The sequence below is a fragment of the Nycticebus coucang genome, unplaced genomic scaffold, assembly GCF_027406575.1.
Source record: "Nycticebus coucang isolate mNycCou1 unplaced genomic scaffold, mNycCou1.pri scaffold_70, whole genome shotgun sequence".
In the NCBI taxonomy this organism is placed as follows: Eukaryota; Metazoa; Chordata; class Mammalia; order Primates; family Lorisidae; genus Nycticebus; species Nycticebus coucang.
The window spans coordinates 239,516-266,055 of NW_026515597.1; the positions used below are offsets into that span (position 1 = coordinate 239,516).

The 26,540-nt window shown below is 37.1% G+C and overlaps 1 pseudogene; it reads left to right on the forward strand.

The window, feature by feature from the left end:
* The first annotated feature begins 1,004 nt into the window (after nt 1–1,004).
* Nucleotides 1,005–26,540, forward strand: part of LOC128579605 (ankyrin repeat domain-containing protein 12-like) — a 64,568-nt pseudogene continuing 39,032 nt past the window's right edge.

Sequence of the window (26,540 nt, forward strand, 5' to 3'; positions counted from 1 at the left end):
CATGTAGCTAATAGTCATCAGATAGCAACACAGATCTAGCCTCACAATTTTGTCCTTTATATCTAAAACCCCATCTTGGAATTTTTTCTAAATCTTTCAATTATAAGCTTAATAATAATCATAAGCTTCTGAGAGAGTCCTTGACCTGTTAAGTCAGCTTGCAGAGTAGTAGAGAGAAGGTGAACACATTGGTAGAAAAATGGCACATGCAGTGGTAATTACAGTATGATATAAGTATTATATCAGTGAATACGTAGAGGAAGTGACTAACGCCTGGAGATTTTCAGTGAAGGAAAAGAAACTACTCCAGGAATTTTAAGTAGGTAGTGTTTAAATACAGGGAATTAGGCTGGATCCGATGGCTTACTCCTGTAATCCTAGCACTCTGGGAGGCTGAGGCAGGTGGATTGCCTGAGTTCATGGGTTCCACCTGTGAACTAGCACTCTGAGACCAGCCAGAGTGAGACCCCGTCTCTAAAAATAGCTGGTTGTGGTGGGCATCTGCAGTTCCAGCTAACTTGGGAGGCTGAGACTAGGGAATCGCTTGAGCCCAAGAGTTTGAGGTTGCTGTGAGCTATGATGGCATGACACTCTACTGAGGGCAACAAAGTGAGACTCTGTCTCAAGAAAAATAAATACAGGGAATTAGATGTTGTAAAATTACTATTCAGATCAAACAAGTACTTGGTTGAGTCTTCAGAAATGACTTTTACACCAATATAGAACTACCAGTCAGTCTGTTAGGAGCTCCCACCTCTGGATTTGTGCTAGAGAAAGAAACACTCTCACTGCATCCACTTCTACTGCTTTTGGATACCCAGAAAGCTGGAGATAATTACTAGTTTAGAGAGAGAAATAATTGAACTAACTGTGGTGTGTAAACTTAAGTAGAGTCCATTGTATATATATGTATAGGTATACAATACATATACACACACACACACAAATAACCTTTATATATCCATTCTTTACAGATCCAGGATGAGAAGACTGATAAAAGAAGAAGCTAGCTGAACAGCTATAAAATGCCCAAATCTGGGTTCACAAAACCAATTCAGAGTGAAAATTCTGACAGCGACAGCAATATGGTAGAGAAACCATATGGAAGAAAGGTATATAATTACCCCGAAGATTTGTTGACTCTTTTTAAACTGGAAAAAGATTTCCAATTAAGTATGTTTTAGTAATTCCTCATAAAATAAAAAGCAGTATGGATGCCAAGTAACCGCAAACCATTTATCTAAGCCTTTTAGAAATAAATTAGATTCTGGGGATGTGATTGTTTTTCATTTCCTAAGGTGAGCACAATTAAGTAAACACAATTGTTAAGACTGCATAATTATATAAGAAATAATGATGGCAGGGGTGAGGGGGGAACCAAAGACCTCATAGTCATTTGACATTTCTTTCCATTACGTTAGTGGCAAAACCCATATACACACTAGATACTCCATTTTCCCAGTCTGTGACATTGGATAAATTTATGTATGGTCTTCAACCTCAGTATTTCCCTTTATCTGCAGTAGAAGACAATATGCCTTCTAGAATAGAATTGTTGTGACAGTAAATTGGCTTATAATTGCACTTAATAACAATAGTTGGCACATAGTAAATGCTCAGTAAATGTTAACAGTTTTGGTTAGTGTTAGTCATTGCCAGTGACCTGTGATTCTGTCTTTTTATATCCTTATTCATTCCTATTTAATTTAAATCTTCAGAATCTTTGTTTGGACTTTACTTTTTCCTTATCTTGTTAGTTTTATACATTATCTTTGGATTTTTCCCTTTGGTTTACTTTTTGTGAAGTCTTTTTTTAAAAGCCATATTCTTACTGAAGGAGGTGTGAGATGTTTCTGGTTTTATAACCATCATCACAATCCAGTTTGACAACAAGTAAGTCATCACTCCCAACCCAACTCCCTAATTCTGCTTTCAAAATCAAGAACTACTAGTTTTCTTTTCAAAATTGGAAATTCTGTGTTCTTTTCAAGATTGGAAATTTTAGGATCACCTTGTAGTTTCTACAAAAATATCCTACTGTGATTTTAATAGGAAAAATCTTACTGAGTTTGTACCTTAAATCTGCAGACTATTTTGAGTAGTATTGCCATCTTACTATTGTCTTCCAATCCATGAACACAGAATATCTCTCCATTTATTTAGTTCTTTCATTTCCCTTAGCAATGCTCTGTAGGGTTCCAGTGTACCAGTCTTGTACTTCTATTGTTAAATTATTCAAAAGTATGTTATTCCTTTTGGTGCTATTCAGTAGTTTTTGGTATATGTACAAAATTATATGATCATAACCACAATTGATTCTAGAACATTTTCAACCCAGTATAAATGAATGAGAGAATATACAAGAATATGAAAGAAAGATACAAATAATATCTTAGTGTGATTCCCACAGATGATCACAGAGAGTGTAATTCCAGAACTTCTGTACCATTGTAATAAACATATTAATGAAACTGTTGAGTACAGAGATGGGAGAAAGAAGAGAAGCAATTAATGCTACTTAAGAGGTTCAAGGATGGCCTCAGAGTAGAATACTTAATCTGACTTTTCAAGAAATAAATATTTGACTATCAGGAAAGTAAAAGTAAAGGATATTCTAAAGAAAAGAAACAGCAAATGAAAAACAGATGTGAATCTGTTACATCTGTTAAGTGGAGTTGTGGGGACAGGATACAATGTTAGGTTTGAGGAAAGCATTAGAAGTTTTATTTCTAGATATTTATAGCGAATGGTGCTTTTGTGAACATTTATCTAGGCTGCTTGGGTTTGAATTTACAAGGCAAAACTTGTTGACATTTTTTTTTTCCTCTAGTGTTTTGTTGACACTTTTATTCTTCCTAGGTACTCTGTATATTTTGAAAGTTGTCAATAAATAGTGTCTGAGTGTTGTCTTCATAAAAGTATGATTTCTTAAAAGTGTAGAAACAAGAGCAAAAAAGCACTTTTTATGAAATTACTCCTATTAAAAACATTCCTTAGGTAATTTAAGAATACTTTTAATCACTAGATTTATAAAATAGGAAGAATAAATATAAACTATGATTTATTAACTTCTGGCTTATTACATAGAGGGCTATATATAACTGTTCTCAGTCTATAAGTGTGCTATACTTTTTAAATATCATGTTTGGGTAGCAATCAAAAGCTCCTCTAAGGTAGTGTGCATTGTACTTAATTCCATGCTTTGGGATTTCAGAGCAACTTGACATCAAAACTGTTGTTAGAAGTATTTTCCTTAGTTTGCAAATGAATATTTAACTGCTTATTTGTACTTTAAGAGAAGAAGGGCCATAGTATCCATTCCAAAGTTCCTACCTATAGACCATAGTGCTGCTGTTTAAGACAAAGTGAAGAAATCAGGAGGAGAGGGATTGAAGAAATTAAGAGAAGGGTGAGAGAAGGTAAGACCGTATTATTCATTTGTGTATTTGCAATTCTTTTGATTGTCTTTCCTTAGTGAGTGATTGAATTTGAACCCAGCTTCTAAGGTCTGAGTTATTTCCCATAAAATTTTTAGAAATGAATATATGTTTATAGTTGTTATATATGAGACCTTATTTATAGTTTAATATGACAGAATGTTGCTGTTATGAGATTCTAAATTAGTAAAATAACCTGAGTAAGATGTGGTGGTACATACCTGTAGTTGTAGCTACTTAGGAGGCAGGAGGATCACATGAGCTTAGGAGTTCCAGACCAGCCTGGGCAACAGCAAGATCCTATCTCTTAAAAAAAATTTCTTTTTAGGCTGGGGGTGGTGGCTCACACCTGTAATCCTAGCACTCTGGGAGGCCAAGGCAGGTGGATTACTTGAGCTCATGAGTTCAAGATCAGCCTGAGCAAGAGGGAGACCCCGTTTCTAAAAAATAGGTTGGCATTGTGGCAGGTGCCTATAGTCACAGCTACTCAGGAGGCTGAGGCAAGAAAATCGCTTGAGAGTTTGAGGTTGCTATGAGCTATGATGCCACAGTATTCTACTGAGGGCAACAAAGTGAGACTGTCTCAAAAAAATAAAATAAAATAAAATAAAAGATGATTCAACCTCAACCAAAATTTAACTCCTTAAATAGAGCAAAATTTAAATAATTATTCTTTAGCAATTTACTTTTTTTTTTTTTTTTTTTGTAGAGACAGAGTCTCACTGTACCGCCCTCGGGTAGAGTGCCGTGGCATCACACGGCTCACAGCAACCTCTAACTCTTGGGCTTATGCGATTCTCCTGCCTCAGCCTCCCAAGCAGCTGGGACTACAGGCGCCCGCCACAACGCCCAGCTATTTTTTTTTTTGGTTGCAGTTTGGCCGGGGCTGGGTTTGAACCCGCCACCCTCGGTATATGGGGCCGGCGCCCTGCTCACTGAGCCACAGGCGCCGCCCAGCAATTTACTTTTTATATAAAGTTATTTTCATTACCTCATTAAATATCACACTAGTTAATTATATCAGGCATATTCACTTACAGTACTTTACCCCCTCACTGCTGATCTGTAATATTTTATCCCCTTTGGTTTTAGTTTACTTTGGAAGTTTCTCTACTACTTTTAGCTTTAAATCAGTATATATAATTTGCAAAACAGAATCTTTTATAAAACCTAATATGATAATCTGAATCCTGGGTTAAATTCATAAAGCATGAGAGTGGATGTTGGTAATTTTAACCTTATGAATAGTTCCGTTCTGTTGTTTTCATCATTAATTTAGTTTAGACATTCATTATTTTCCATCTAAGGATTACTAAGAAATATTTTATTTTATCCAAATAATTTAATACATGTTCATTGTATAAAAATTTAAAAATATATATAAGAATGGTGAAGATAGGGTGGCACCAGTGGCTCAAAGGAGTAGGGCGCAGGCTGCATATGCTGGAGGTGGCGGGTTCAAACCCAGCCCCAGCCAGAAACTGCAAAAAAACAAAAAGAATAGTGAAGATAGAAATTAACCTTGTCAAAACTATGAAAGATCTGAGATTTTACCTTACTTGGAAACTAAGCAGTCATGGTTTATGGCAGAAGACACACACTCCTGCGTCAGAAATAAAGTTATAATATGCATAGCAATGGCAAGCCTGACTATGAGTGTTTATGTCTATTCCAAGCTTTATTTCCCACAAGGGGAATGTAAAGAAGGCCAGGTAGCAACTGCATTACAAGAGGGGAATCCCAAATCTTTCATGATGGACCGTAAGTCTGACCTTTCCTATAGGAGACGTTATTATCTTGGAGAGTAAACAGACATGTCCTTTGTTCCAAAGGGACATACTGTCTCTGTCTTCCAAATCTGTTTTTAATACAAGTATCCTAGAAAAGATACTTCAGAACAAGGGAAATTAGTGACTCTGTTTGCAAGATGTGCAGACATGCAAGGGAGACATGAAGAATTCTCTCCCAACGTACTTGTAACACCACCATGCACAGATAGTCATTAATATTTTGGTTTACACAGGTATAATCATTTTACTGTGCTTCACAGACATTGTGCTCTTTACAAAATTTGAAATTTAGCAGCAGTCCTGCATCAAGAAACTCACTGAAGGCTCAGACGATCTTTAGTAAGTTTTAGCAATAAGGTATTTTTAAAGTAAGATATGTATACTGATTTTTAGATATAATGGTATTTCACACTTAACAGACTTACCAGATAGTGTAAATGTGATTTTAACAGATATTGGGAAATGAGAAATTTTGTGTTTTACTTTATTGTAATATTGCTTTATTGCAGTGGTCTGGGACCAAAACCTGCCATATCTCCAAAGTATATCTTTGAAGAGATTTCTATTTACATTTATGTACTTAGATATTCATTCTTATTTTCTAGGCAAGTTTTTATGTCTTATTTCTAAGAGATGGTAAAGTACATTGTTTAATAGCAGCAGCTATAGAAGGTCACTCTTGTCTTGCCATTGATGTTTTCATTATTGTGTATGGTTGCTGTTGCAGGCTCTTAAAAAAATAGTTAATTTAAATGATGAAAACAACTCTAAAACTAGTTTAAATAATAAACCTAACAGTTACAGACATTTTAATGTCATAGATGTGGAAGAAGGATGTGCTAATGATGCTGTCCTGAATTGACAAAGAGTATTTCCACCATTTGGTAACTCAGAAATCTCAAGACAATTAAAACATTTTTTCTTAAAGTTATTTTTCAGCTTGGCGCCCGTATCTCAGTGGTTAGGGCACTGGCCACATACATCGGGGCTGGCAGATATGAACCAGGCCTGGGGCCTACTAAACAACAATGACAACAACAAAAATAACCCGGCATTATGGCGGGTGCCTGTAGTCTCAGCTACTTGGGAGGTTGAGACAAGAGAATCACTTGAGCCCAAGATTTTGAGGTTGCTGTGAGCTGTGATGCCACAGCACTCTACCTAGGGTAACAGTGAGATTGTGCCCCCACCCCCCCAAAAAAAGAAGTTATTTTTCCCAGATCAGAAAACAATTTTTAAAGGTGTTAATAATCTCACTAATTCTTTTTTTTTTCAAATAATGCCTACAAGGAATCATTTTATTTTACAGAGGACTAGGTTGGTAGCAGTTATGAATAGTCACACTAATCACCATATTGTACAGGAGAACATTATTGATATATTCTTGTTAGTATTTTTCATTTGACATAGTATCAAGTGTGTTTCTTTGAATTCCTTTTATGGCACGGAATCTTTAGTTACACGACTTTAAGGGAGAAGTGACATCTTCGTGTTTTTCTCAGGTCTTTTATTTATAAGTAATTCATTTCCTAAGGCAAATTACCAAGGTTTTGTTGGTTAATCTTTGTAGTAATCATGCCATTTTATTTTCTGTATTTTTACTGTTTTGAGGCAGAGTCTTGCACTATTGCTTAGGCAAGAGTGCGGTGGTGTCAGCTTACCACAGTTTCAGACTTCTGGGCTCAAGTGATCCTCCTGCTCCAGCCTCCTGAATAGCTGGGACTATAGTGCATGTACTACCACACCTGGCTAGTTTTTCTATTATTTTCTATATTTCTGATGCTTTGACATCTAGACCTTGCTGACCCTTGAGAGAGAATTTTTCCTAGGACTAGCCGGTTCCTACAGATAGTAAATAACTCATTTGTGAGGATACCTTTCATATGAAGACCAGCCAATCCAGAGCCCACACCCAAGACACCAACTTTGTCCAACACTTGTGCTCTGAGCCACTATCCCGCTTCCCTAAGCATTCCAGAACTGGATACCGAACAATTAGAGAAACAACTCCTAAAGTCCTGAGCTGGCTGAAAATACTCAATCTAGCCAATCCTAAAACTGCATGTCCTACAGAAACCGTGGAAAAAGATCTTGCTCACATTTATCCTTATCCCTCTACCTCCTAACCAGTCCTGTTGCTTTCCCATATGGTCTAGTATGAGTCGGCATGGTTCCCCTTCTTTCATATTGATTTTATTTTAGACTTACAGTTTGGGTAGCTTCTAATCTTACTTCTACATTTCTGTAGTATTATATGAAATGGGAAATACCTGTTCCTTGAAATTTTTGTTACAACTCTATTGTAAAATCTCCTGGCATCTTAAAAAGGCATCTTTAAATTTTATATTTAAAAAGGTATCTATACATAGAACAGAAACATATCTATAGTATTGAATAAATAGTAGACTCTCTGTAAATTGACCACCAAAGGGACTGTAACAAGCTGGTCAACATAGGGAGGGTAGTCAACCTAAGGAACTAGGCCAACTTGAGGTAGTCAATAAAGGGAGGTAGTCAACTATGAAGGTTCCACTGGGCGATGCCTCTGGCTCAGTGAGTAGGGCGCCGGCCCCATATAACAGGGGTGGTGGGTTAGAACCCAGCCTCTGCCAAACTGCAACACACACACACCGAAAAAAAAATAAATAAATAAAAAGAAGAAGAAGAAATATGAAGGTTCTACCATATTTTACATTGTTATTTGAAAATTTTGTTAGAGAAATAAGAAACAAGTTAGAAAAAATTTGAGCACTCTGGGAAGCTAAAGTGGGTGCATAGCCTGAGCTAGAGCACGACCCTACAAACTAAAAACAGCCAAGCATTGTGGCGGATACCTGTAGTTCCAGCCTCTCAGGAGGCTGAGGCAAGAGAATCGCTTGAGCCCAAGAGTTTGAGGTTGCTGTGAGCTGTCACAACAAGCACTCTCCCGAGGGCGACAAAATAAAACTCTGTCTCAAAAAAAAAGAAAGTTGTGATTGTTGAAGCTGAGTCTTGAGTATATTGAATAAAATGATGGCTTGTAATACTCTGTCTCTACTTTTGAGTATGTTTGAAATTTTCCTCAATAAAAAGGGTTTCTAAAAACATGTTTCTTAGCTAATATTTTTATGTAACTTTATTCGTGTTTGATTTTTTAATAGAGCAAAGACAAGATTGCATCCTACAGCAAAACTCCAAAAATTAACCGAAGTGATGTAGGCAAGGAGATGAAAGAGAAATCCTCTATGAAACGTAAACTTCCTTTTCCATTAGTGCATCAAGAAATGAAGAACGAGATTCAGACACAGGTAGAGTGACTTTTTTGTTGTTGTTGTTAAAATTTAATTATTCTTTTACTGTGATATCCTCTCTTTTGCAGCACTCCTCTTGACATCACATTAACTGTGTAGAGAAGTATTTGTATTTCAGATTTATCATTTTGGAGCAGAATGTTACCTTTGTCATCCAGATGTGATTTCTAACAGATAAAAACAATTTGCTTTATTTCTTAACTCTTTATATTTATTTCCTATTCCTTACCACTTTTAGAACTTAATTTTTGGGGAAACATTCCAGTGATGAAAATTTACTTGGTGATAAACATTAAGATATGGTAAATTTGAGAAAAGATTGTTGAGTTTTTGTAAACATATTATTGGACACACCAAAAAAATTGAGGCATTTTGGATTCAGAAGTAAATTAGAAATATGTACCACTAAAAACAAAAAAATATTAAGTCTAACTGCCAAAGTGCTTTTCATAGTACTTTTGTTTCTTAAAACTCTTATATATTAGAAATTGATACTTAAGATAAGTCAAACCCAATTATTCTTAATAGATGAGAACTTTATTACTGCTATCTAATAAATTACTAAGGCATGTGTTAGCTCTAAGCTAATCATTTCTTAAAACTAATAAAAACTTGAATATTTGTTATAGTTATTTTATTCCTTGCAAGAAATAATAATGAATTGTTCTTAAGAATGTTTTCACTTCCTTCACTGGAAGTATCCCATTCTGAATGTTTTTAAAGAAGTTATATACTAATAAATTTGTGGCCACTTGAATTATTATTACAGAAATGATCTTAATCTGGAAACTGAACGTAAAGATTTTGAAACACCCTATGCTAACATTGCTTTAGAAAACAATTTGTAGTATACATTTTTTAGTTGACAGGTCTCTGTATGTTTTCTGTATCTCTTAACTTGAATTAGACATTGTTCTTAAACACTTATGACAAAAATAAGACATTGTTTTATATACTATATACACAGTGAAAATATTAAGAATTTCCCTAGACCCAAAGCAAAATGAGTTATTTACAATCTACCTTCTTTTTATAATTAAAAAAAAACCAGAATACAGAGTACAATTAAGTGGTATTGTCTATATGAAAGATAATTATACCATCAAACTCCATGTTTAACATTGATCTTTTTAATTGGAAATGCTGTATTTCAAACTATTGGCTGAAACTGTCAATGACGGTAACATATATCAAAACACTTATCCTAATATATGTAGTATTAAAGGTGTCTTAAATGTGTTACATACATTTTAGAAAACAAAATGACTACAAAAACAGAAAATGGACAAAAGATACAAGCAGAATTACAGAATGATAGTTGGCAAAGAAATGTGTGAAAAACATAGTAATAGTAATCAAAGAAATACAATTTATGATGATTGACACAATTGTTATTGGTCCAAATCATACCTGGTGGTTATGGGTTGGAAAAAATAATTTGCTTTAATTGGTCTAAGTTAAAGGAATACCTTGTTCAAGGTTAAATATGACAAGATGTATCAAAAACTAAGTTTTTCAACATTTGACTAATCCTTCTTTTGGTATTCATTCTATTTAAATAATTATTGATGAGAACAAACATTTTATCTTTAAGAATATTTATCTCAGTTTTGTTTATAATGGCAAAGAAAATCTGGAAAATAATGTTAAGTAATACAAGATGTATTTAACTATGGTAAATGTAATGAAAAAATATGATTTTCACCCTTAAAAATAGCATTGTAAAAGAATACATAATATGTATTCTAGCCCCAGTTAATGATATTGGAAATGAAAAACTAGGCTATAAAACACTACAAATTGTTTGATTACATTAAAATGTAATTTGTGTGTGTATACACATTACATCTATTAAGTAATATGAAAAGATAAAATAAGACGGTTTAAACATAAAAGACTATTTCACTGTAAGAACTAAGCCTGCACCTGATGGGTGTATTTTGGGTTCAGAATAAAATGCAGATGTTACAAACCCTGATGGGAACAAGGAGGCAGCATTAATAATGCTATTCAGCTCATCATCCCTTGATGTGAGGGATTAACTGATAACTGTCTAAACCAGTGGTTCTCAACCTTCTTAATGCCGTGAATCTTTAATACAGTTCCTCATGTTGTGGTGATCCCAATCATAAAATTATTTTTGTTGCTAGTTATAGTTGGGGGTCACCACAACATGAGGAACTGTATTAAAAGGTCACGGCATTAGGAAGGTTGAGAACCATTGGTTTAAACTGAAATACGTAGTTTTTAAAAATGATTACTTTAAAAATATTTCTTTAAAATTCCCTCATACTTTATACTTTTTAATGGTATATGATTCCTTTTATAAACAAGAAGCAATTACTTTAGTTTCTTTCTATGTTGGATTAAAATAAACTAAATCTTACAGCTTTTTATTTAAAAATAGCATATTAGGGCTTGGCACCTTTGGCTCAGAGGCTAAAGTGCCAGACATACACACTGGAGCTGGCAGGTTTAAACCCAGCCTGGGCCTACCAAACAGCAATGACAACTACAACCAAAAAAAAAAAAAAAAGAAAAGAAAAAGAAGAAAGAAAAGAAAAGAAAAATAGCCAGGCATTATGGCCGGCACCTGTAGTCCTAGCTACTTGGGAGGCTGAGGCAAGAGAATTGCTTAAGCCCAAGAGTTAGAGGTTGCTGTAAGCTGTGATATCACAGCACTCTACCAAGGGCAACATAGTGAGATTGTCTCAAAAAAAAAAAAATTAACATATCAGGCTGGTTGTGGTAGCTTATACCTATAAGACCAGCACTTGGGGAAGTCTAGGTGGGTCCAAGGTTTTGATAGCATCCTGGGCAACATAACAAGACCCCATCTCTTAAAAAAAAAATTAGCTGGGCATGGTAGCACACACCTGTAGTTCCAGCTACTCAGTAGGCTGAGGCAAGAGGATCACTTGAGCCCAGGAATTTGAAGTTGCCTGAATTTATGATGTTATCACAGCACCCTACTAGTCCAGGCAACAGAACAATATCCTGTTTCCAAAAAAATTAAAAAATGAAAGAAAAACATAGCATTTTAAAACAATTAAAAATAGCATATATATGTTATTTTTTCTTGTTCCTACATGAATGTATTTTAGTCTGCCGCGGACCGCCAGTCGTTGGGCCTCAGTCTGAGGGTGCTCAGGGCGAACGTTACAGGTTGATTGAAAGGTCGACGCAGGATGAAAATGACAGACTGCCACACACCGAGTGATGAAGAAAGCAGCTGTACTGTACTGAATTTTAAGAGTGGTTTTTATACATTTTTGACAAAGCATTACAAATTACAAAAGGTATTTCTACAACTTGCTGAGCTTTACAAGTTAATATCTAACTTTGTAGATGTGAGTATTTGACCATCTCACTTAAACAATATCCTGTCTGCAAGGGGTTTTGCCCGCGAGGGGGAACAAAGGCTGCTGGTTATCAGTTGTGTCTTTCAACTTCCCCTTATCTAAGTAAATGCTTTAAAGGTTAGAGTTTTAAAACGTGAAAATTCTTTCTTTATAACTACTAGTATTAGTAATAATTCACAAATTATTTATTTCTAATGTGATTATAAGATTTCATATATGTGTAAATTATGTAAGTGATTATAGTACTAGGAAATATATGAAATGTAAAGGTATGTGGAAAGTTTTAAGTCGTGGGTGGCTGTGGGTGGTGTAAGTACATATCTAGATGGAGCATCTTGTTTGTTGTTCCTGCATTGTCTCAATGCATTGTCTCAATCCACTGACATTTATGGTGGGAACGTGCTCCTGCATCGTTCCCCCGGAGACATTGAGTCTCCACCAGCTATGTGTGATTTTGGATCAGTAAGTCATTATGTTTATTCTTAGTTTCTTAGAACAATCAAGCAACAGTCAGGCATTCAGCTCAACAAACAGGTTTCAGGGTAAAGGTTTCTTAGGCTTTTATGCCGCACCTCGTGAGTCATTACGTTCATCAAAAGGCATGCTAGGCAACTTATGCGCTGCTGTCGCATACCAGGGGGGCTGGGGGTATCGCTCCGGGAAGCACAGACCACCTATTCCTGCGTTCTACAACGCGGACAGCGCCACCCCACCACGGCTAGATGCCGGGGGTGCGGCATTTCCCCCTTTTTTGTTAATGAAACGCAATTCAAAGAGGTCTTGGCGAACAGCCTTTAAGGAGGAAAATACACAACGAAGGAGACATGGTAACAGCAAAACAACACAGAATATCAGACAGCCAATGATGACTATAAACACAATGTACTGAATCCAGGTTACAGGATTTAAAGCTTTAAGATTGTCAGTGAGTGATTGAGCTAATGCATCGAGAGACGTAGTAGGTAGATGAGCTTTACTAATGGCAGTAATATCTTTCTGGAGGGTGTGTAAGTCGTGTGTTATGTTATTGTCTTTCCAAACACCCTGTAAATGTGCTTTAGTTTTGTCCCAAGATGTAGAGAGATTGTAAGGTAGAGGAGTAACACAGATAGCTTGAAAGGCAGAGTGACACTTAGTTTGCAGTTTATGTTGTATGAACTTGATATCTTGTTTTAAAGCTAACACTACTTCTTTTAAAATATTCAATTTAGCTTCAAGTTTATTATCTATGCTAGCTTGAGTCATTAAGGCTAAAGTAATGTTACTACTTAAAGAGTTGACAAAGTGAGCCGTATGAACTTCTTGTACCAAGGCAGTAGTAGCCACAGTAAAAGTAGTGACTATAGAAATCAAGGCTAAAATTCCTAAAATTAATGTTGCTACAAATCTCTTTGGTTTAATCAATTCATTAACAGTATGTAAAACTTGTAAAGCAGAGTTATCATACCAAGGATCATCTTGTAAGTCTACAGGTAAAAGTACATAAGAAGGTCTTTTGACAATTAATACAGAAATAAACAATCTTTCATTAAACAGATTAGTAGAAGTAAGACAATTGGTTACTTTACAAACAGTACAGGTTATATGATAAGAATTTTTCATCTGAGTAATAGTTAAATGTTTGTTAGAAGCTAAAAGTAAAGCATATGGATAGCCAACACAAACTCTTACTGATATTGATGTGGTTTTGGCCATATCAGGTTTCTTTTCTAATATAAGGTTGGAAGCAGCAACAAGTCTAAACAAGTCATAATGTATTTGAGTTTTATTTTTGTCCTGTGCAACCCATATGGGTTCCACTAGACCTGGTGAAAACCATCGTCGTATGGTCTGAGGGGCACCAAGCCATCGATAAGAATTATATTTACTATAATTCCATACATGAGCAGTACAAGAAGTACGGGAATAATCCCAAATAATTGTTTGTGAGTTTACGGGAACATGTTTACTGGTCGTATCTGGGAACCCATAGGAAAGCCAAGTAGGTGTCTTAGTTAAAGATGATTCCCAGAATTGATTGTTATCTTTATATTTTTCTTTACAGTTGGGAATGGGAAGCCAGTAATCTGATAAACAAGTTTCATTGTAATCAGGTGTACCAATAGTTTGTAATTCATATTCCTAAACATAACGTTTTTCTGCATGATTAGGATCTGGAGCATCAGTCAAGAACACTCTATAGCTTGTAGGTAAACAAAAGGGAGGTGGTTTGCCTCTCAGGGTAAAGCAAATAGGTAGAGAATCAGCTTTACCAGTGAAGTTAATTAAAGCTGCAGCATGATGTCTAGATTCAGAGTCAGTCAAGCCCCCTAAGCGGAGGGAGTCATTACTAAGAATTTTTATAGGATCTGGATCTAACCAACCCACTGGGTGGAGAAGTGGAGGGTTAGGAATGTATGACCAATATGCAGCACTTTCTACTGTAGGAGCAGAAATAAGGGATAAAAAAGCTATAAAATACATGGTAGGAGTTAAAGGATTATTCTGTGATAAAACAAGTTGTTTAGCTTGTTTCACCAGCATTCTGATCTGTGTCCACGTGATCTTGGGAGGTGTCGATAACACTTTCACTTTCTTCATCTGTGTCGTCAGGTTTTTCATCCGGGGTAGGCGTCGTCTTTTGCGTCTGAGCCTCCGGGGGAGCCGGTTTGATGAGTCGGTCCGGAATCCAGACAGGGGATTCGGCATCCTGGGGAAACACACAAGCATAGCCTCGTCCCAAGGTTAGCAATATATCGGGGCCCTTCCATTGGCCCGATAACAAATCTTTCCACAGTACTCTTGGGAATGTAGCAGCAGATTTCGGCTGCCAGTGAGTCAAAGCAGGTGTTAGATTATTAGAGTTAACATTGAGATGATTTAAAACAAATAAAGCATGAGTTAAAATATGATGAGGAGAAAAATATTTATGAGCCTTTTGTAGGCGTTCAATCTGTAATTTTAATATTTGATTAGTTCTTTTCACAATCCCCTGACCCTGAGGATTATAAGGGATCCCCGTAGAATGAGCAATTTTCCATTGCACACAAAATTGTTCAAATGCTCGAGAGGTGTAAGCTGGAGCATTATCTGTTTTTAGTTGAAGAGGGACACCTAGCTGCTGAAAGCAGTAAAACAGGTGTTGTACAACATCTTTATAGGCTTCACCAGTTCTGGCTGAGGCACAGATATAATGAGAGAAAGTATCAACAGTAACATGTACATATTGTAACTTTCCAAAACTGGGTACATGTGTCACATCCATTTGCCATAACACATTGGGGCGTAGACCCCGAGGATTAACACCAAATTTTAAAGGATGATGAGTAACAGGACAGGCTTTGCATTTTAAGACTATTTGTCTTGCCTGTTCTCTAGTAATTTGAAACATTTTTCTTAATGCATTAGCATTTTGGTGATGTAAAGCATGGCTTTCCTCAGCCTCAGTTACTGATGCTACCACGGTACGTGTAAGTAGATCAGCAGTGGCATTCCCTTGGGCCAAAGGGCCAGGTAAGTTAGTGTGTCCTCTTATGTGGCCAATATAAAATTGATTATTTCTTTGTTGAATCAAAGTTTGTAGTTTCTTTAACAAAGGTAAAATAGTTGAAGTTCCTGTTAAAAGAGCAGTTTCAAGGGCTGGAAAAAGGGAAGCAATATACTTAGAGTCTGTATACAAGTTAAACCTTTGTTTAAAATTATTAAAAGCTGAGATTAAAGCCCACAATTCTGTCTGTTGAGCAGAGGCCTGTGTTACTTTTTTAACAAGAGGAGACAGACCTGGGCTGAAAACTACAGCTCGTCCGGTAGAGGAGCCATCTGTGAACAAGGTTATTGCATCAGACAGTGGTTGTCTGGAACACATAAGAGGAAACACAAGTGAAACAGTTTTTGTGAATTCAATTAAAGGATGTTTAGGGTAATGATATAAAATTTGACCTGTGAAGCCTTGTAAGGTTAATACTCAATCATCATTATTTTGAAATAGTTGTTCTACTTGAGTTTTGTTATAAGTAGTGACAATTATATGAGGATCTTTACCAAACAGTTCTCGTGAGCGTTTTCTTCCTTTGTCTATCAGTAATGAAACTAAGTATGGATAATCTGCAATAATTTTTGCTTGAACATGTGGTAAATGAATCCATTCTAAAATACCTTCCTGCCACAAGCAGGCTGTAGGAGTATATTCAGTAGAAAAAATAAGTAAAGACCATGGGTTTTGATAATTAATTTGTTTAACCTTGGCCTGGGTTAAAGCCTGTTCAACAACTTCTAAAGCCTGTAAGGCCTCTGGAGTTAAATGTCTAGGGGAACGGGGATTCGAGTTCCCCTGTAAAATAGCAAACAAAGGACTAAGAGTTCCTGTAGTAATTTTTAAGAAAGGCTGAATCCAATTTATTTCTTCTAGTAATTTTTGATAATCATTAAGGGTTTGTAACTTGTCTTTTCGTATTTGCACTTTCTGTGGTGTGATGTAATCAGAATGAATCCATTGTCCCAGATAACTTAGTGGCTTATCTCTTTGAATTTTTTCTGGGGCAATAACCAAGCCAAATTTAGTTAATTGTTCTATAGCCTTTTCTAAAATAAACTGCACCTGTGACAGCTGAGGATGAGCTAGTAAGATATCATCCATATAATGAATAATGTAAGCACTAGGAAATTGTTCTCGTAGTGCTGCCAATGCAGCTGCCACAAATTTTTGACATAATGTAGGGCTGTTTTTCATGCCCTGTGGTAAAGTTTTCCATTGATATCTTTTAAATGGTTCCCGTAGGTTTAAAGAACGAACACTGAACGCAAAGCGAGGACAGTCATCAGGATGTAGATTAATAGTAAAAAAGCAGTCTTGTAAATTAATAATTATAAGTGACCATTGTTCAGGTACTGCTACAGGAGATGGGAGCCCAGGTTGAAGGGAGCCCATGTCCTCCATAATGGCATTTACTGCTCTTAAATCTTGTAAAAGTCTCCATTTGCCAGATTTTTTCTTAATGACAAACACAGGAGTATTCCATGGACTAGTGGACTCTTCTAAATGTCCTTTATCTAATTGTTCTTGTACTAAAGTTTGTAATGCCTGTAACTTCTCTGTTGTCAGGGGCCACTGACTAACCCACACAGGAACATCTGTTAACCATTTTATTTTACAGGCATAGTTTTCTGCAGTGGCCCCTATGAAAAACACTGATCATTTAGCTGATCACCTGTAACTAGTTTCATGTCCATAACATGTAAAAGGTCTCGTCCCCATAAAGTATAGGGTAGAGAAGGCAATACATAAGGTTGAATGTAAATTTTCTTGTTCTTATATTCACATAATAAAAAGGATGTGCTACGCATAACACCAGAAACCGAACCCAAACCAACTAAGGAAGATCCGGTTCGATGAACCGGCCAAGACTTTGGCCAGTCAGAAGCTGTAATGCAAGTTACATCAGCTCCTGTGTCCATCAATCCTTTAATAGGCCTGCCTTCAACTTTTATTTTTAACATTGGCCGATCATACAAGTCATGAATAAGAGCTACATAGTCTTGATCAGTAGACCCAAACTGACCTTCTCCCCTTGTATCATGTAGATGATAAGTAGGAAGTGGTATATATGGTAATAACAATAACTGAGCAATTCTCTGTCCTTTATGAATTTGTGTAGTTTCTACCAAAGATTTCACCATGACTTTAATTGTATTTTCAGTATCTGAATCAATCACTCCTGGAACAACTTCAAAATGTTTGGTGTAATTAGAACTACGGCCTAATATAACACCAACTGTGCCTGGTAATAACTTTCCTTTAACACCGGTAGGAATAAGAGTAACACCATCATACTTAGATACAATTACATCTTTAGAGCTGGCAAGATCTAAGCTTGCACTGCCAGGAGTTCCTCGTGGGAGATCATGAATTGTCCATTCAGGTGGTAAACAATTTGTTGTAGATGTAGGTTTTAAAACAGGTTGTACCGTAGTAGGCACTGCTACTTCTCCCTTGGGATCGGGGCTGGGAGAATGCCCCTTATCTAGTTTTTTTGCTTGTTGCCTTCATTAGAATTAGCGCCCTTGTCTGACAAGGGGGTTCCATCTTTATGAAACTTAGATTTACACTCATTTCTCCAGTGTCTGCCCTTCTTACAACGAGGGCATGGTCCCGGGGGAAGCCCACGGGTTTTACTGTTATTATTAGCATTAGTAGATTTCTTACAATCCTTTTGTATGTGCCCTGGCTTCCCACAGTTATAACAGGTGGGTAAATCATGTGGGGGGTTACAACCAAAGCATGTATTACTGGGGTCTCTGTCAAAGGCATTTCTAACATATGAACTGAATTTCTGACCCCGCATTGCTGCAGCAAACGCCATTCCCTGTACGATTGCTGGTGAGGCATCCATGCATGCTTTAATATAATCTTGTAACGTACCTGTTTTCCTGAGTGGACGTATTAAGTCCTGACACAGCGCATTTGCATTTTCCCAAGCCAGCTGCTTGAGTAATAATGTTGTGCCCTCAGATGGTGGGAGCATTCTATTAATAGCTTCTTCCAGGCGAGAAATAAAGTCAGGATACGGTTCCTCCATACCCTGCTTTATGCCTGCTAAAGTGGTACTTTTGGTTCCCGGAGGAGGCAGTTTACGCCAAGCAGAGACTGCATTATGGCTGACCAACTCTAAAAATTGTCGGGGTAATTTAATTTGATTTTCTGTAGTGGCAAACTCATCCGTTCCTAGGAGCATGGATAGAGTGGGCTGAGCCTTTCTACCCACATGTTGGTTAATGCTTTCTCTGGATCTATCCTCATACTCTGTTCTCCATAAAATATAATCACCTGGAGAGAGTGTGGCCTTAGCTGTTTGTTGCCAGTCATACGGAGTGAGCCACAAGCTACCAATTGATTCTACAATTTGTAAAGTATAGGGGGCAGAGGCTCCCCGATGTACGAACAGCCTGCTGTAATTCTTTAAGTGTCTTTAACGACAGAGGCTCCCAGGTTGGTGGTGCCCTTTCTTCAGTAGGAAAGCGTACTGGAAAAGCGAAAGTAAAATCTCCCTGTTGACGGGCTTCTCGCACCGCCGCCTGAAAGCCTGCAGGCGGCGGGGGGGGGCAAGGAGGCACACGAGGAAGCGGAGCTCGTAAAGCCGGTCTAGGCGCAGTCATGGGGGTACGGATTGCCGGGTAGGCTCGGCGATGATTAAAGAAATCATCCCGTCCGTTTCTTTCATCTGCTTTAGTAAACTCATCCACCACATCCCACTCGTCACTGTCAGAAGAATTATCAACTGGCGGGAGTGGTGGAAGAATGTCCTTAAGTGGTGGGGCTGAGGGAATTGCATCCTCAGTATTAACTGTCGGCTCAGAGTTTTTAGGAACCTCCGGGGAAACTTCATCATAAATGGGTGCCACCTTAGTTTCAGGGCTTCCAGCCTCCGAATCAGTTTCTCTTATAAATGCTTCTAAAAAGGTGTTGTCAGCCAAAAGTTCTCTAACCTGTAACCACAAAGGAAAGGCCTGTGGGGGCAAAACCTGCTCCCCATGCTCCTGCATGTAATTCCGCATCTCACGCCCCACTCTCTTCCAGTCGGATAGAGAGAGAGAGCCTTCCTCCAGAAACCAAGGACTAACCAGCTTTATGAAATGCATAAGCTCCTCCAACCGCTTGAGAGACACATGAAAACCATTTTTCTCTAACAAACGCTGTATCATGACACTGAGCATGTGTTCCTCTTTTACCAATGCGTGCCCCATGTCTGCCTGCGGATTACTCACACTTAACCGGTCAGCCTTTACCGGCGGGACTGCAGCTCCCTGGTGAGAGTCACCTTCAATCTGAAAAGAGAGAAAGAAAGAAAAAGAAAGATCACCTGTCCTTCAGGTCCCTGTTCGAGGGCGCCAGCTGCCGCGGACCGCCAGTCGTTGGGCCTCAGTCTGAGGGTGCTCAGGGCGAACGTTACAGGTTGATTGAAAGGTCGACGCAGGATGAAAATGACAGACTGCCACACACCGAGTGATGAAGAAAGCAGCTGTACTGTACTGAATTTTAAGAGTGGTTTTTATACATTTTTGACAAAGCATTACAAATTACAAAAGGTATTTCTACAACTTGCTGAGCTTTACAAGTTAATATCTAACTTTGTAGATGTGAGTATTTGACCATCTCACTTAAACAATATCCTGTCTGCAAGGGGTTTTGCCCGCGAGGGGGAACAAAGGCTGCTGGTTATCAGTTATGTCTTTCACTTCCCCTTATCTAAGTAAATGCTTTAAAGGTTAGAGTTTTAAAACGTGAAAATTCTTTCTTTATAACTACTAGTATTAGTAATAATTCACAAATTATTTATTTCTAATGTGATTATAAGATTTCATATATGTGTAAATTATGTAAGTGATTATAGTACTAGGAAATATATGAAATGTAAAGGTATGTGGAAAGTTTTAAGTCGTGGGTGGCTGTGGGTGGTGTAAGTACATATCTAGATGGAGCATCTTGTTTGTTGTTCCTGCATTGTCTCAATGCATTGTCTCAATCCACTGACATTTATGGTGGGAACGTGCTCCTGCATCGTTCCCCCGGAGACATTGAGTCTCCACCAGCTATGTGTGATTTTGGATCAGTAAGTCATTATGTTTATTCTTAGTTTCTTAGAACAATCAAGCAACAGTCAGGCATTCAGCTCAACAAACAGGTTTCAGGGTAAAGGTTTCTTAGGCTTTTATGCCGCACCTCGTGAGTCATTACGTTCATCAAAAGGCATGCTAAGCAACTTATGCGCTGCTGTCGCATACCAGGGGGGCTGGGGGTATCGCTCCGGGGAGCACAGACCACCTATTCCTGCGTTCTACAACGCGGACAGCGCCACCCCACCACGGCTAGATGCCGGGGGTGCGGCATTAGTCTCTGCTAGTTACTTTTTAAATATATTTAGAAGTATCCTTGGGAAGATGTTCTGCAGATATTAACACTTGACAGGATGTGAGCTGTTTTTTTACTTATTTATACTTTTTGTATGACTAGCATTTTTGAAATAATGGACATAAATTACTTTTACAAAGTCATTACTTTTTAAAAGGGGTATTCATACCATTGTCCAAGACAGGCCTATTTGGCCCCCAAAATCAATAGTAATGCTATCACCAAATAAGGTTTTGTTTTGAGATAGAATTTTATTCTGTGCTCTGGGGAGAGGTGTAGAGTGCTGTAGTGTCATGGCTCACAATACCTCAAACTCTTGTGCTCAAGCAGTCCTCGTGCCTCAGCCTCCTGATTGGCTAGGACTACAGGCATGTGCCAGAACACTCAGGTAATTTTTGTCTTTTTTATTTGTTCATAAAGATGGGATCTCACTCTTGCCCAGGCTGGTCTCGAACTGCTGAAGTCTCAGCTTCCCAGAGTGCTAGGTTTACAAGCATGAGCCACCATGCACAGGCCCAAGTAAAGATTCTTTTTTTTTTTTTTTTTTTTTTTTTTGTGGTTTTTGGCCGGGGCTGGGTTTGAACCTGTTACCTCCGGCATATGGGACTGGTGCCCTATTCCTTGAGCCACAGGCGCCACCCCCAAGTAAAGATTCTTAAATGTTATTTTTAGATAGACCAGCATATCTTAAACTTCCAAATTCTTAATTTTTTTAGTACTTACTAATTTTTTGAAAGAAAACATTCTAGAAAAGTAAGTGCTTGACTAGACAAATTAAATTTGGATCTGGGCACAGTGGCTTATAACTGTAATCCCAGTTCATTTAGAGGCTAAAGTGAGAGGATTGCTTGAGGGCAGGAGTTTGAGCCTACCTTGGGCAACAAACTGAGAGCCCACCTCTACAAATTATAAAAATAAAATAATTAGCTGGGCATGGTAGCATGTGCTTGTTAGTCATCGCTAGAACATTCATATATTGCTAATGAACATTCGTAGTGCTAGTACATGCACTGTGCAGTAACTTCTGTCATTTTTGGTAGTTATCAAAGATGTCTAAGTGAACTTTATTCCTACACTATCAGTCATAAAATCATACTTATTTTCTTTACTAGATTTGTGGCATCCTAGGGAAAGCCACAGTCTCTTACTGTGAAAAAATTTAACAGTTTCTTCTTGGCCTTCAAACTAAATTTGCAGTTATTTTTGTTATTAGCAATGCTTTCAAGAGCATCTTTGCATATTTTATTTTTATCATACACTGAATTATTTCTTTATGTATCCCCTGGAGTATGGTTACAGTTTTTAAAAGAATAGAACATTTCTGTGATTCTTGATATTTTTACAAATAATCATACCTAGTTATAAAGCCTCTAGCGATACATTAATGTTCTTTAACCTCACAGGACCTTGGGGAACATGTTTTACGTCATCATTTTAGTTTGCATGGTTAGATAACTAGAAAGATAAAATATACTTCACTTTTTTAGTATTTGTTTCCTTTTAGTAATCATTATTTGTTTACTCATTTGGGGGGAGCATTTTTAGATAATATGGCATGAGAAAATTCAAAGTGGTATCGTGTGGTCTGTTTCCAAAGTCCATGTTGTGAAATATAATAAACTAAATCTTTTCCACCAGCCAGCCTTAGAAGTTCTATTTTCCTAAGACTTTAGATGCCATGAAAGGATTTACCTTATTTAATGTGATTTAACAGATTTGGAGAGAGGAATTCTTTAAAATTTCCTTTAAAAGAAATTTAAAGGTATAGTTTTTCTGGGAACTATGTTAAAATGGCAGATAAAAGCAGAGCTATATTTATGAACAATAATCACCTTTGGTGATTTTGTAGCAATTATTTATTATACGGATTTACCCCATTTCTCGCCACGATTTTATTATAACAATTTCAAACATGTAGTATAGGCTCAGTACCCATAGCTCAGCAGTTAGGGTGCTGGCCACATACACCGGGGCCAGTGGGTTCGAACCCAGCCCAGGCCTGCCAAACAACAATGACAACTACAACAAAAAAATAGCCAGGCGTTGTGGTGGGCTCCTGTAGTCCCAGCTACTTGGGAGTATGAGACAAGAGAATTGTTTAAGCCCAAGAGTTTGAGGTTGCTGTGAGCTGTGACTCCATGGCACTCTACCAAGGGTGACATAATGAGACTCTGTCTCAAAAAAAAAAAAAATGTAGAATAGACTTTAAAAATAATTCTTGGTATTTTTCTTATTTTCTTTCAACCTGAATCAGAATATTAACTTTAAAAGATTGTTTTAAAAATTACAGATATTAGCTGGGCATGGTGGCTCATGCCTGTAATTCTAGCACTCTGGGAGACCAAGGTGGGTCAGGAGTTTGAGAACAGCAAAAATGAGACTCAGTCTCTCACAAAAGTAGAAAAAGTTGTGTGTTGGTACACACCTATAGTCCCAGCTACTTGGGAGGCTGAGATAGTAGGATTGCTTGAGCCCAGGAGTTTGAAGTTGCTGTGATCTTTGATGATCTCACTACACTATAATCTAGCAGTGCAATAGAGCAAGAGTCTTTCTCAAAAATAAAATAAAACAAATACATAAATAAATACACAATTGTTTTTGTCTTGTCTTGCCTTGCCTTGCCTTGCCTTGCCTTGCCTTGCTATAAAAGGACATATCATGGAAAGGATTGCTCTGCTTAGAACTCACTGTTTTACATCCATCTCATTAATAGCAGTAGTTTAATACAGCCTAGTCTCAGTATAGCATAGAGGGAAGAAGTAGTTGATTAATGGGACAGATGTGGAAGCTTTAATATTCTAGCTCTTGAATTAAGTCCTTATAGAGTACATATTCACAAATACTTTGTCTAAACATACTTATCTGAATAAAAACCAAACGATATGTGGGGTTAGGGTGAATTGAATTGGTTACTTCTAAAGGAAGATTTAGGTGGTTCTTAACCTTCCTAATGCAGCAATGTATTTTCATTGTTAAAAAGGGGTCATGGCCCACAGGTTGAGAACCGCTGCTTTAGGTCAACTGTTAAACTACTTACTTATATTATGACTGTAATTGCAAGTTCAATTTATCCATTGTGCTTTTAATCTGTTAAAATAGTATGATTTCCTTCAATAATCCACTTTAGTCTAATAGGCACAATTTATTGGTTGCCACTTTTTCTTTGCAATCTGTGGAATTTGTGTGTTTTTATATGAAATGTCAATTATTTTTCATGGAATTTTTGTAGTTGTTAATCTATTCAGTTTTTAAATGTCTTTATTGAAAATCTTGTCATTTACTACATTTACCACTTAACTTCAGAATGATATTAAAAAAATGTTACTTTATTACCCTTTTAACTGAGTGAATATTTCCATCACTAAACTTTCAGGCTTATTTTTAAAAATACTATGTTTTAGAGTTACTTGTTCTCTAAGCTTTTTTTTTTTTTTCAACACTTGAGTAGTGAAATCTTGAATACTGTCTTGTAATAGTGATCCTGGAAAAAAAGGTCTATGTCAATAAGTTGAGGATGTGAAGATCAGAATATTATTGTGAGTTGAAATGGTGCATTTCTTAATAAGTGAAAGTATGTACTCTGTCGATATCACTGAAGTCAGTTCTCCATATTCTCATTTCTCTGTCATGAATTGTTAGACAGAATTATATTTTCTTAACTGATTGACTTTGACTTAGAATGCTTTCTTTCTAAGAGGGCTTTTATAGTGATCACTATAGTATTAGGTAGGTGCAAAAGAAATTGCTATTTTGGACCATGAATTTTAGATCATTACAACTAGGCTCAGACACATCTTTATTAATCAAAATAGGAACCATTACAATCAACGCACTGTTGCCAATGAGAAATAAGTTTTTTGATTTTGTAGTGTAAAAATCCATGCTTTGGGATTTGACAAACTCTTGGAAAGCATTTTCTGCGTCATGCTCCTTGTGGAAATATTTTCTCTGAAAAAAATTGTTGAGATGCTTGAAGAAGTGGTAGTAGATTATCGAGAGACAAGGCGAATGTGGTGGATGAGGCAAAACTTCATAGCCCAATCTGTTCAACTTTTAAAACATCGGTTGTGCGACTTGTGGTCAGGAATTGTCATGGAGAAGAACCAGGCCCTTTCTGTTGACCACTGTGCGGCGGCAGGCGTTGCCATCTATTGTGCATCTCATTGATTGGCTGAACATACTTCTCAGGTAGAACCGTTTCACCAGGATTCAGAATGCTATAGTGGGTCAGATCAGCAGCAGACCACCAAACAGTGACCATGACCTTTGTTTAGTGCAGGTTTGGCTTTGGGAAGTGCTTTTGGAAGTTCCTGTAAGTCCAGCCACTGAGCTGGTCATCACCAGTTGTCATATGAAATCCACTTTTCCTCACACATCACTATCCAATTGAGAAATGGTGCATAGAATAAGAGAAGACAACACTTGAAAATGATGATTGTCTGGTTTTTGTCAGCTCGTGAGTCACCTACTTATTGAGCTTTTTCACCTTTTCAGTTTGCTTCAAATGCTGAACGCCAGGATGGTTATTGAGTTTTTAGGCAATTTCTTCAGTAATTTCTCCTGTAGTTGTCAGAGGATCAGCTTCCATGATTGCTTTCTGTTGGTCATTGTCAGCTTCCGATGGCTGCCGTATCCTCCTCATCTCATCTCCTTTGCAAAACTTCTTGAACCACTGCACTGTATGTTTGTTAGCAATTCTGGGCCAAATGTGTTGTTGATGTTGCGAGCTGTTTCAGCTGCTTTATGACCCATTTTGAACTCAAATAAGAAAATTGCTCTAATTTCCTTTTTGTCTAACATTTCCATAGTCCAAATAAATAAAAACAGGAAGTCATCAGTAAAAGTGAGAAAAGCTCGTTGAAATGATGCATAATGTAATTATATTTATTTAAGAATGTATTCTGGTACCAAATAGCAAATTTCAACAATGCAAAAACTATAAATACTTTTGTGCCACTTTATACCATTTGAATGTATTTGCGATCTAGGATGATACTGCAGTCCACAGTGTTTTGTTGTCTTCAGAGTAGTTTGACACTCATAGAACAAAATGGGTTGATTCAGCTTTTCTTAAGACAAATTCTAATCAACCCAAAAAAAACAGTGATGAAGTACTACTACCTCTTTTACTGTTTGTCAGATGGTATGTTTTAATAAACAGCATCAGTAATATGTATTATTGAAACTGCCTGGTTGAATTCCTCAACTTTAAGATATTCGAGATGAAGAAACTGAAATCTTAGGTGCTGGCAAAACCTGTGTTTTAAACATACTTTTGGCTTTGTCTTAAAAAGTAATCTTTTGGAAAAATAATGATAAATCATTAAGTAACTGGTGGTCTTCTGAAAATGTTGGTTTGTTGAATTCTGCACTTCCCTTTATGTGCTTTTTTCTTTTCTGTCTCTCTTCATTCTGTAGATTCAGATGCAGGACATACAAGTGAATATTGGGGGGAAAGACTTACATCTTTTTACAGGACATACTCAGGTAATTAGATTATCAGGTGTTCCTGTTTAGCCAGTGGTTTCTATCACATTTACAATTAATTATTGTATGATAAGCAACTTCTTTTCAAACTTATATATAGATTTCTTTGGCTAAATAACTGTACTGTGTTTACTATTTTTGTTCTGAGATATCAAGTGTATCATATATAGTACATTGTAGCAGGACTACTTCATGCCTCCACTCATGTAGAAAACAATGTGAGAGTCAACCTCTGGCATGGTGTAGTGCAGTGATCCCTATGGGAAGATACCCTTTAGGAGAGATCCTTA